Here is a 13106-nt window from a genome sequence, read left to right on the forward strand (position 1 = left end):
AACCATCTCTCCCAGTTGTTTCAGACAAAAAGCAATGACCTGCTCTTAAATATGAAGTCAGCCTTGTTCTGATGTCTTTTCAAGGGGTAGAACAGAACAACTGCACTCATCTCCCTGCTCTGCTTTGGGTCTGGAATGTTCCTTCTGAGTGACTCCTGTCAATTATCCCTGGCCTGTCTTGGCTGACTCACAAAATGCTGGGGAAAACACAAAAGCCTTGTGAGTAATGGTATTGATGGGAACCCAGAGCAAATGATGATGTCTGGGAAGTAAAGCCGTGCATTCAAATCTCCTTAGAAACTTTGGGAAAGGACACAGGAACTGGATAACTTCTGTATTGTTAGAGAGGGGCATGCTCTGTTCTTGTATTTGTTCCTGCAAAATCACATCTTCTCTTGGAGTGATATTGACTGGGTGGTTATTTAAATCTGTAGTGTTTCAACAATTTGAGTTCTTTTTTGTAATTGTATTTTTCTTCCATCCGTTGTCATTTGTTTGTACTTGGTCAGGTCCTTCCCTTTGTTTGAATTTTATATTATTTTATATTCTTTTCCCCAAGAGAGTTGTTATATCTGGTTTTATTTTCTTGCCTATTTTTTTCCTGAGCTAATCTCCTTGTTTTCCTTCATTTTGTTGTTCTCTTTGCCATTTAGACTCATTGTGTGTGTCTTTACATCCAAGCCTGCATTGATCTCATTTTGCTGGGGAAGAATTGCTCCTTTTGGCTGCAGTTTGAAGCTGTATCTATTTTTGCTGATACTTTTTATTACCATGACAAATCCTTTTATTTAAGGGCATCTTGTTAAGACAGCATCTTGTTTTTGTTGCTTCTTGTCTTCAGTGGGTTTAAGGCTTCTCTGCCAATTTTGCTCACAAATTTTGTATTGTCCACTTCCAACATCAGAGACTGTGCAGGCCCTTTTCCATAGCATTTCTCCCTAATTTTTCCTTGGATGCATCTTTTTCTGGCCCTGAATTCCCCGTTGCTGGAATTTTGGCCCTGCAGGGATTGAAGGTGTATAAATTCAGCTGTCCCATGCACAGGGTGCAGAGTCAGTTTTCCTCTTTATATTTAAAACCAGTGGTTAAAGCAGCCCTTTTGCATTTTTTGGGGGGGCTGTTACTTGTTAAGAGGGTCCTGTACAGCTTCTGCTGGACTTTGGAATCAGTTGGACAGTTGGGATCAGACCCTTTTAGGTGCAATCAGCACATATTTATAATTGCCATGTCCTTAATCCTTGCAACTCTTACACATCCCATTGCACTGGTCATGGGAATTCTGTTTCCCTGCCAATATCTGTCACAGAGAGACACTGAATTGCTTTTTAAAAAATTTTATATATAATTTCTCTTTGAAGATGGAGTTTGAGGTCTCCAGGAACCCAAGAAAGAGCTGTAGTCTCTGAGTGCCCTGTCAGGAGTGAAAAGGGTTTTCTTCTACAGCTGACAGGAAAAGGGTTCATTCATGACAGTCCCTTCAGAAAAAAACATTAATTAACACTTGTCATCTGTGCCAGTCACAGGGAATTCCCACAGTGGCAGGTCTTTGCACGGATTCCCATTTTGTCCTTTGACAACTGGACCGTGAATTCTAATTTTACCAGGACAGAAAATGGCATCAGTGTCTATGCCAGGTTTTGAAAGGCATCAAAATGAGCAGGGAAGTGTCTGCAGAGCACTGGGAGCACCCAGGTGCTCCTCTCAGGACAAGGGGCATTGCTCTGACAAGCAGCAACCAGTCATTAATTACAAACAGCTAATTGGCCTCTTAGGGCAAGCTTGAGGATCATAATCCAAAAAAGAAAAAGAAAACCCAAATAATTTGTTGGTGGTTGGCTGCAGCGAAGGGAATTAACAACTGAATGCCTGAAAGACAATGGAAAACAATAGCTGGCTTTCATTCTGTAAAATATTTCTGATGAATGAGTTGATAGTGGCTGTGAGTATCCACTGAGTAATCCTGCACAGATGAGTAGCTACTGCCTCAGTAAGAATCACAGAACCACAGAATATCCTGAGCGAGAACGGCCCCACAAGGATCATCCAGCCCAAGTTCTGGCCCTGCACAGGACACCCCAAAAATTCCACCCTGTGCCTGAGAACTGTGAAATGGGAATAGTCTGGGAAGTTTTACACAGGTCTGGCATGAACAGTGACAGAATTTGGAATCCAAACAACTTCCCATTGTGTTGAAAAGTGTTGAAAAACACTTCCCATTTCTGAGTAGATCAGAATGATTTAACCCCACATCTATGGGATGTGCTTTCCTTTGACACCACCAGTGCAAATCCCAGCAATTCCTGAGACAATTTTCCCTTGTTGGAGTTGATCCCATTTCTCCCCTTGATTTCAGGGAGGTGTCCATGTCCTCCTGCAGCAGATCCTGGCTGAGCTTCAGCTCTGGGGGAAGGAGCTACTCCAGTTGACACTCGACTTAATTATCTTTGTAGCTTCACATGCAGCGCCTTTCTCCCCCAGACAACTTGGTCAGGCCTGGCTTTTGGAATGCCTCCAGCTCTCGTTTCAATCCATAATGTGCAGCTGAGCATATGCTTTAGGATCTCTTGAAGACCAAGCATAGCATGAAGGCTGAAATGAGGCGTGGACGTGTCTGCTAATTAGAGCAGCAGAGCAGGGAGCTGGAAACGAGCTGGGAATCAGCTCCTCTGCACCAGTCATCTCCCTACCTGCAGAAAGTCATATTTTGGGACTCATGATGTTGGGAAATGCACTAAAAAACTGTGTGGATTGCATTAAAAGATGTCATGATTGATGTGATCTTCAGTTAGAGGTTGTGACTAGGAGGGGAAAAGATCCTCAACAGACCAACAGAGCTCTCCTGAGGGATTTTCCTGAGTGCAGAGGAAATCCTATCCAGCAATGAAGATGGTGTAGCAGGATGAGAAAGTTTTCTTCGAGTATAAGAGTGCAGGGGAAATCCTATCTAGAGGGCAATGAAGATGGTGTAGCAGGATGAGAAAGTTTTCTTCGAGTATAAGTGTCACTTGAATTTGTGCTGCATGACTTCCCAGTAATTCCCAGTATCCTCCTGGTTACTCAGGGCCTGTATCCATGTTGGATGTTTCCCACACGGTGCCTTCCACACTCCTGATAAAACACCAAGTTGCTCTACGAGGCCTCTGATGCTGAGTTTGATATCCAGATATTTCCTCCTTTATCAGCAAACCCACCCCCAGGTCAGATAGCAGCACTTCCTCCAGCTCGTGGCTTCACTATCCCTTTCTGATTATTCCCCGATTTCCAAGTTTCACCAACTTTATCGTATTCCACCAGATAGCACCTTCCTGCTCGATATTTTAGCAAGTTCTGGTGTGAGATTGTGGTAACCTGCACACCTTGTGTTTGCCAGTCACCAGCTCAGCACTGCCTGCCTTGATTGATGGGCTTTTATCTCGTGGAATTTGCTTTATCACAACAGCTCTTCCTCTCCTCCTTTTCCAAGAGCAGGAAAGCCTGGCTGCTGCTCTCCCACATTAAAATGTTTATACATCAATCCAGGTGAGATGGGAATTTAGCCTTAACATCTGTGCAAGTGCTGCGTGTGCTGATGTTCAGGGAATGGATAAAAGTTTGGGTCTGTGGAGTCTTTGCTCCTTTTTGCCAGGGTCAGGATTAAAAGCAATGAAATGTTCGGACTCAGATGTTTATTGGTTTCTATCTATGTTACAGTCTCATAAGTTGTGAGTTCTGTAGTTTTGACTTTAACAGGCTAAAAATGGAGCCCTGTCTCTCTCTCTACAAGGCCTTTTAAGGATAAACTGTCCAATTAAGAAATGACACCTCAATTGTTTTACTTTTAACCCAGTAACCAACCACCCGTGCCCACAATGTGGACTTCTTATCCAATTACACAAAACCACCCAAACCCGTGGAGAAGGAGAAGCCTCTGCCCTAAAACCTCCATCATGCTTTATATCTATTACTATATTCTAAACCCTTAAACTCTGAGTTTCCCACCCTGTGATATCACACACTTCTGTTCGAACTGCACACCCACAATCCCAGTTCCATCATTCCATTTTGGGAGCTTCTCCATGGCCTCAGGTCAATGCAGAGTTCTCTTGGGGGTCAGAGCCTGTCAGCACAGAAAGTCTGAAATTCTCAGTGACCAGGGCTCCAACATGGTCCTACTCAAATAAAACTCATTCTATTAAAACAAGATTTACAGGGCTGGACCTGTGCATGGAAGTGCTGAACTTACCCCATAATATTCTGTGCTGAGCTCACCCCATAAAATTCCTGGAAGGCTTTGCCTTGTCTGTCCAGCTTGGATTTGTGAGCATGTGTGCCTGTGTTAAACTTCTTTTTGCGGCTGCTATTGCTAGTTTAGCTTTTTAAATCTGATTTTATTTTGCTGTAAACTCCTTTCTCTCTTCTGGAAAGTAATTTCACTTCCCTCTGTGTGAGGAATGTGGTAAAAAACTTACAACTATTAAGTAAAAAAATATAGGGAGTTGTGTTTGCCTCCAGCCTGGTTTTTTATTTTACCTCTGGAAGCTTTTGGCAATATCTGTGGTCTGGGAAGTGATGCTTGTTTTGCAAGCTCTCCAATTAAGCAGCTTTTCTTCATCAAATTCTGCTCTCGAGGACTTTCAGCATCTGCTGGCTCAGAAGAAAAGGTTCTCAGTGAAAATCCTCATTTCAGAAGTACTTTCTAATCACAGCATGTAAGTTTTTGTAAGATATTTCAGATTTTCACCCCAAACTCTGACCTGTGCTTTGAGAGATAATTAAACTCAGTCTTAGCTTTAAAGCAACTGAGGAAGAAGGAGCAAACAGAAGGGATTTATCCAAACTCCTGGTTACTCTGAGATGGAAAATTGCCTCTTTTAAAACACTGAAAGTTGAAAAAGCCACCAAAATCCATGGAGGAATAGCAGGAAAATTGTCTTCTCCTCCATTTCATGTTTATTTTATGGGTACTTTCCATGGCTGAATAACTTATAGGGACTCTTACATCCTAAATGACAGTTTTTGGCTGGTTTTACAGTGTTCCAGTTTTTCCTACAGGTTTTGAGGCTCCAGCCTTGGGAAGTGCCACAAGAGACCAGGGAAAAATGGGATTAATTTGGTGAGTGGCACAAATCAAGCTCTGAAAAAAAAATGCTGGTGGATTTTATTTGAACCCAATGCTGTTGGTTTTAAAGTCATTATTATTGTCATTATTATATTTAATTTTATTATTATTTTTACTATTTTTCGTTATTATTTTATTATTATTATATTGTCATTCTAATTATTCTCACTATTCTTAATTCTGAGGAGAGAATCTGCTCGATTCGCCAGATCAGGAGTGATCCTGATCACTCTGATCACTAAATATTGTGATCATCCTCATCACTGAATATTGTACATTGTTTATACAATACTTTTCCCTGCAATTTTTCATTCTCAGCTCCAAGTTTTCAAGCCAACTCCAGGTAAAACGTGGAATATTAATGAGGAATGTGGTGTCAGCCGCAGAGAACTGAGGTAGAGCCACATTTAAGTCAATTAAACCTTGACCTGGACAGCTAATTAATGTCTTTTTCATTGACAACAATGAAGGGAATGTTAAAAAATATAAATGTTGGAATACCTAAAGAAAACTCAAACCCAAAAACAAACAAACAAATAAAAGGAATTAAAGATGAAAATCACCACCACAACCAAGTAAATGCAAGCAATATTTCATATTTTTCATATTAAAAGCCATTTATTTCAAATTACTCACAGAAAATATTAATCTATGATTCAAGTCTCCTTAAATATCCATTTGTGTTGATTATATAAAACAAAACCCATATTTTTTAAATGGTTTTTCTGCAGCAAAAGCACGTTTGGAACACTTGAAAATCTGTTTTTCTTTTTGTTCTGCCTCATTTATTTGTTGTTTTCAGCCAAGGTTTCAGTTGAGCACTGCAAAGTGTCAGAGGTGGTTAAAGAACATTATTGATTCCAAAACTGCTGAAAGACAGAACCAGTTTGGGATGAAGGGATCATTTTTCTGCATGGTGAAGGTTTCTCAGCCTCCAGTTCTGTTCTAGGGTGACTGGGTTGAAATGGGTTTTTAATGAGTCAAGGCAAGTGCTAAACAATGGCAGCAAAAAAGAGCAGATTTTTTAAGATTTAAGAACAAAAAGAGCGAGATTTTGTAAAATTTTGGAGTAAAAAGAGGCAGATTTTATAAAATTATTCAGGGGTAAAAACAATAAGAAGCAGATTTGCAAAAAGAGCGAGATTGTGTAAAATTTTGGAGTTAAAGAGGCAGATTTTATAAAATTATTCAGGGGTAAAAACAATAAGAAGCAGATTTTGTAAATTAATTCTGGTTTTTTTTTTGACTGAACAGGAAAAGTTTTTGGCTTGATCTACAGGAATTACATGAAATCCAAGTTAAAACAGAATTATTGAGGTTAGCAAAGAGTTAATGGATTTGGAAAGGAAAAAATGATTTGACTGCTGGGTACAAAACCAAACAAGGATTTTTGCCTATTTTAGTGCTGCTTGAAAAAAACAAGCAAAAGATTAAGTAGCTTTAAATTAGAGGATGGAACCAATACCTCAATTAATTTTTGGGAATTTGGGAATCCATGAGAGGAGCTGTTGAAATCCAAAATAACAAAAAAAAAAAAAAAAAATTTTTGTTGTGTCTGCGGTACAAAGAAGGGAAGTTTTTTGTATTTGCTGTTTTCCATATTTTAGGAGTCTACAAAAGTAGAATCAATTCAAGGACATCCTTGTGGGAGATTTCCCAGATTTAGGTTGGAAACCGATTTGGAATTCCAGTGTCTAAAACCAACCCTTGAATCTTGAAGCAGCAAATATTCTTGGGATCACAAAGAGTCAGGAAAGGGCTCCTTTCTCCTCATTCTCTGGTCTCATCCGTCTCTTCCAGGAGCTGCCTCGACATCCTGACCTGTGATTTCCACCTGCACTAGGTTTTTTTTGGAGTACAGTCCACGGAATGTTGGAGAAGTGCTCCAAAACTAAGCCCAACCATTGGCTCCATTCCCAAGAGCCACATCCTGAACAGTTCCAGGGGTGGGCATTCCACCTGCTCCAACGCCTGAGCAACCTTCTAGAGGAGAAATTTTCCCTGATATATAATCTAAACTCTCCAGCTCAGTCTTGAGGAACATTTGGGAGAGATCCCCATTGGATCAATTTCCTCCATGAAGTCACGTGGTTATATCTGCTGCAGGTGTGGGAATTTTATACCAAATTAATCATATATATATATTTTTAAAGGTGTTTATTTTGATGAGAAGGCAAAGAGATCACGTTTCTTCAGCTGATCTATCTATTCCTGCTCTTTAAACCAGGGATGGGAATGGATCCTCTGCTGGGATTGCTCCTCAGGTGAGCTGGCAATAACGCAAAAGGAGATTCCATGATTTCTGAAGGCTCCCTAACAGCCCTTGTGGACAATTCTGTGTAGTTTTGCTTACCTGGCTTCCAGACTTACCAATCAATAAGTCCTGGCTTGTGTCTGGGTATTTTCTGCTCTTTCAGAGCTGTCATTTCTCACGATGCATTTAAAAATTGCCTTTTTCCAAAGCCATTTCATGGAGTGGTTGGGGTTGAACGTTGCTATTTAAGATCAACCCTTGAAAGAAATGGGGTTTAAACTCGAAGTAAAAAATGCTTTTTCTGAGACGCAGCAGGCTGAGATCTGACAGTGCCTTCAGCTGCTATTTTCAGTCTCTTCTCAAAGTTTTTATGCTTCATCCTGAACCCTCCCTAGAGACTTGGTAAAGCAAATGTGGAAAATGCCACTGTGCTCTTTATAAATGTAGACTAGAAGTGTTTCAAACCCCAAAGTTTATCTGTCAGCATCAGGAAAAGCTACATTTCATACGCTGGGTACAATTTGTTTCTCAGTGACAGCTCTTGTTCAGATCATTTTGTTGTAATTTTGCCTGGGTTGAGTGAATATTCTTTAATTTTGGTGAAACTTTGGGTCGTTTTACACATCCCTGGTATTTTTCCTAAGGGAGCAGCCATCATAAAAACTTGACTGTTGTGTGGAGTTTTCTCTTGGTGGCCTTGTTTCTTTTTGCAGAATCACCTGATTTCAGAATAAGGGAAAGGAAATGGGTATACACTAAAACTTCTGCCACTGATTATGTTCTCCTTGGCCTCTTGTCTCCTATTTTTCTCCAACCAAATTCAACAGATTTTCAATCAATTCATTAAAAATTTGGGTGGTATTGTCCTGTATCCCAGCAGATCCCTTGGGAATATGACTCCACCTGAAGGTTTCGGAGTGTGGGGATGGATTCAGAGGGTTTTTATTGTGTAATGGAGCAAATCTAAGTCTTCTATCCCCTTGGAGGGTTTGCAAACTTAATATAAACAATGAAATAATGACAAGTCGAGTTTCACCTGCCCCTTGCCCATCCAATCTCTAAGACATCCACAACATAAAACACTGAGAGTCTTTGCTCTTGAGCTGTCTTTCCAAAGGGATTAATCTAATTTATTCCACTGAATCTCTGAGTTTCCTTTCAAAGACATCCCGTGTTTTGGGAGGGATGCAAAGTTGTGGAAGAAATTTCATTGTCGTGTCTCCTCCCAGCTAAATCAACTCACTGAGTTATATTTAGCAGAGTGTGATGCTCCTGAACTCGGGAACAAATCTGTCTGGGCTTTCAGGGGGGCTTGGGAATGATGAAAACTGATGCCCTGAATGCAATTTGTTTGGGTTTGTGCTCTCTGGCTTCATAAACTCTTGAAAATTGCTATAAATACAGTCAGGCACAACACAGCAAGAACCAGAGGAAAGCATAAAGCTCTCCTCTGGATTTTCCAGTTCCGTGCACATTGTCTTTGAAATGCTCCTTTAAAATGTGCATTACTCACTGTATTCCTGTAACCCTCTAAACATGACAGGAAAACAGGGACTCTGAGAGTTTGTCATCCACATCTGGGACATCAGCAGGCTGAGGGAGAAGAGCCCAAAGGGTGAAGGCAAATATTTAGCTGTGTAAAAAGAAAAGTTTTGACCCTTTTATGTGTCAGTCATCCATCCTGTCCATGGCAAAAGAACACACCTGACAAAAAGCTGAATTTAATTGTCCCACATTGTTACTGCCAGATGTTCCTAAATAACCTTTGTTTTTACAGCTGCCAGGACTCAGCTGATAAAAGGTGTTTGGATTCAGTTCATCATCCCTTTTCTGGAGCCACAGAAGTGAGGCAATACTTCATGTTCTCTGAAGGGTGGAAAACAGAGCTTAAAGCCTCCAAGTTTGCTGTGGTTTAATTATTGGGAAGCTGTTCCCTGCCCCATTTGGATAAAATCAGAGAATAGGGGACAGAAGTTTTGGAATATTTGCTAAATTGTGCAGGGCTGGATCTCTTCTGGAATTGAAATAATCTGAATTATCTCAACCTGATGTCTGATAGCCCTTATCTAGAAAATAAGGGATATAATCTCCTCTGTGGCCTTGTGTTTCTTGAAAATTAAGGTGCACTGCTTGTCTTCTGTGGGCAGAACTGTCCTGATGCCCTAAAAGAAGTGCTTTGAGTACAGTTAGGTTACTTCCATGTAAAAATCCCCTAAATTTTAGCAGGGCTCAGGAACACCAGAGCTCGTTCCTTTGGTGAAGTCAACTTCTTTAAACAGCTGATGCTTTGATCTGACTTGCAGACGAGAGAGGGATAAACAAACATTTCCCAGTGTTTTCCCTCCATTCTTACAGCAAGAATCAGGCATTGTCTGGGAACAGCAGATCTATTGCTCAGCCCAATGCATTTGAATAAATAACACATTAAAAATCCCTGTTTAACTGTTTGCCTTCTCCCCTCCTCAATTCCCAAAACCAAACTGAATTTTAAAGAATGCCTGAATTTAAAAAAATAAAAGAATGGAGCAGTTAGAGTTATCACTTTGAGTAGATGGAGAAACACTTGTGAATCTTGCATAGATGTTAATAAATAATAATAATATTAAATAAGCAGTACCCTGTTTTCTTGTCTAATGTTCTGGTTTTTGTTCTGTGCCTACTGCTATAAATCATGCAGGATGTCCCTCCAGCTCCTGAAACACCCAGAAGAGGCTTTTTCTGGGTGATGAGTTTAGGAATTTGCTTTTTTTGCCTGAAACATCTGGTTTACATGCTCACTTCACCTCAGGTGAGAAATGGCAGGAGGAAAATATCGTTATCTTTGAAGCTGTGCTGGGTTATTTGTACAGGAGCCATGCCCTGTACGAATTATTGTATGCCCTTATTGAAAAATGTGGATATTGCCAACTGCAAGCAGCTGAGAGGGCTGGAATGACACGCTCAGCAAAGGAGAAAGTGTTTGTGGCAATAAAAATGTAAAGGTTGGATTCTAACTGCTTCTCTCTGTGCAGAAGGGAGGCGAGGGATGGAAGGGTGAGGCTGTTGCAGTGGAATAATCTGAGGGGTTTATTTGCACAGAGGCCATGGAAGTGGAATTTGAACGGGCTCACGGAAATAAATTGGGATTTCTGCTGCAGAAACTTGTGGGAAATGTGGGGGCTGAGCCCAGGTGCTTGCAGAAATACCAAATACAGCACTTTGTTGGTAAGGGAGAGGGTGGACATGGCCTTGCTGCACATGCAGGGTGAGCTCAAGGTTATGGGAATAAATCCCATGGGACTCCATTTTCTTCATGGTGGAAAAAACCCCTTCTTTATTCACAAAATTCCTTTTTATCCAGTTTTACGGACCTGTGTGTGACTCCCATTGCTCAGGAGCTTTCTTGCCAATCACTTTACTGGTCAGTAACAAGCTGTTATTCTGTATTGATTGGTCACTCCAACCCCGGTGTGTACGTGCTGAAAAGTTGTTTGTGAGAGACAGTTTTCATTTTTCTGAGGGTGTAAAAACAGTTTATACAGGTGCTGGTTGCTTTTTCCCCAGGAATAGATTGTTATGTTAATTAACTGCTCACACCAGGATTGTTTTCACGTGGGAATTGCAGAGGGTAAGTCTGACTTAGAAGAAATGACAGTCCAGCCAGAACAGGCCTGATTTTATAAAGCTTTTCTTTATGATTTTTCTACCTTACTGCAACAGGAAAGGTGCCATGGCCAAGGCAAGGGAGTCACTTGTAGGTCAGTGATTGTGGTCTGACTGATGCCAATGGTTCAGAGCTCTGAGAAACTTGTGTTAAAACAAATAAATTCTTCTTTTCGGAACAGTTATTACATGTATTTTTTCTCTCTTTGGAGCCATTTTTCAGAAAGAGGCAAGAAATTGTTGAGCTGTGACAAAACAAGAGCTGCCATATATCAAAAACGGTCCTTTGGTTTCCTTTTCTGTTTGTTGGTTTATGTTTTGAGGTTGCTGTAACCTCCACACACACCTAAAAACATTCCTTGGCTGCTTTCTCTTCCCTGCATGTGTTGTCCCAGCCATGATCCCAACCTTCCCCAAATTTTGTGTTTCTTTGTTCCATATTCCTTTGCTCTGCTCAGTCCTGGCACCACGAGGCCTCTGTCCCACAGGACCTGGCTCTGGAAATAACTGGATATCCATGAAAATCTCTTTCATCTTGACTTGGGAAGAAAAGCCTGGAGGAGAGAGGACTGGGGCAGGAAGAAGCTTGGATTGAAAACAAAGGTAAGGGTTTCATTCCTAGTGGCTGAAATAATTAGTTGTGTTTATCTTTGCAATCAGCTCTTCAAATTTTGTCTTGGATCAAGCAAAATCAGCCAGGCTTTCAGTAGATTTTATCTTTTCAATTGTTGTTCTTGATATCCGTGTATTTATTCATTTCATGTAATTTCAGGACACAGCATAATAACAGAAAAAGTGCTCTTGTTGGCAGCTTCCCTTGAACTTAATGTCTCTGTACTAAATTCAATTTAGGACTTGCTCCACTTCGAGCATTTTGCACCCTGCATCTCATATTGTGGAAAGCTCATTTTGGTGGTACAGGTATTTCCCTTGTTAGCTGCAGCCCATGGTTTTTATGTTTTGATGGAATGAATCAGTCTAGAGGCCAAAAAATTCTGCTTTCAGGTTCCATTCCAGTTCCTGCCTAAGGAATAAATTTACAGCCTCACAAAATGTAAACCAACAACTCTGGAGGAAAGGTTTTAATTCCCAGGAGCTGGAGGAAATGTGGCAGGGCAGCCTCGTGCCTGATTTTCACAGGTCCCAGCTGAAGGGCACGAGGTGTTCTGGAGCAAACTCGAAGCAGGGATAACTCAGGGAAAGAGCACTTGGATCCTTTCTGTTCCAAAATGCCCAGGGTGTGAAATTTAAGCTGGTTTTTTTTTATACAAAGTTGTTTGTGGCAGTCCCTAATCTGATGCAGACAAGGAATGGGAGGAATGGTGATCACCCTGCTTGGTTCAAAGAGGAGGTTTTCCTGAAATTCCCATTTATTACATGGACACAAAGGATATCTTGAAATTTGCAGTGGATGCCTTGCTGGTGCCATAGAATATTTCCTTCAGTTCTGCATCTGTGCTTTTAATTCCCACTTCACCCTTCAGGAGTTTAGAAGAGCAATTCATCTCCAAAATTTAGAGAAAAATTAGAATAAACCAGGAGAAGTTCATAATTCAGCAAAGATGAAAACGTTGGGTGCAAAAAACCCTAAATTCACATGACCCCTCCCTGCCCCCTCAAAATATCCCTTACTCTCCAACAGATAAAAACTAAACTAGGAAAACTTTGTTTGCCTCAAGAATAATTTCAGTATGAACATGAGTGCAATTGTACCTTTCAGATAATTTGTATTCCATGGCTAGAAAAGTCTTTTGGGTGTGAATTTTCTCCCAGTTGCAGCCTTTCCATCAGTGGGATCTTTTATAGGATTTTTCTCAGCCCTGGCTGGGATGGATGAGTCAATGTGTTTGCAGTTGGATGGGAGTGGGCAGGGAGAGCTGCAGGAAATGGGATGTGAAACATCCACACGGAGAAACAGGGCTGGGAAATGACTGCAAAACCCAACAGTTGCTCCTCTCAGACCAAAACACAGGCTCCACACCAAACTCCACAAATATCACAGCTGCCACAAGCTGTGGAAGCAAAGATTCCCACGTGGAGAGGTTTAGATTGAAATTTCAGGAAAAATTCCGGCAGGAATTTGTTCAGGAAAAATTCTGAAGCCCAGGGCAG

The sequence above is a fragment of the Onychostruthus taczanowskii genome, unplaced genomic scaffold (assembly GCF_017590055.1).
Source record: "Onychostruthus taczanowskii isolate IOZ18803 unplaced genomic scaffold, ASM1759005v1 scaffold24, whole genome shotgun sequence".
NCBI lineage: Eukaryota > Metazoa > Chordata > Aves > Passeriformes > Passeridae > Onychostruthus > Onychostruthus taczanowskii.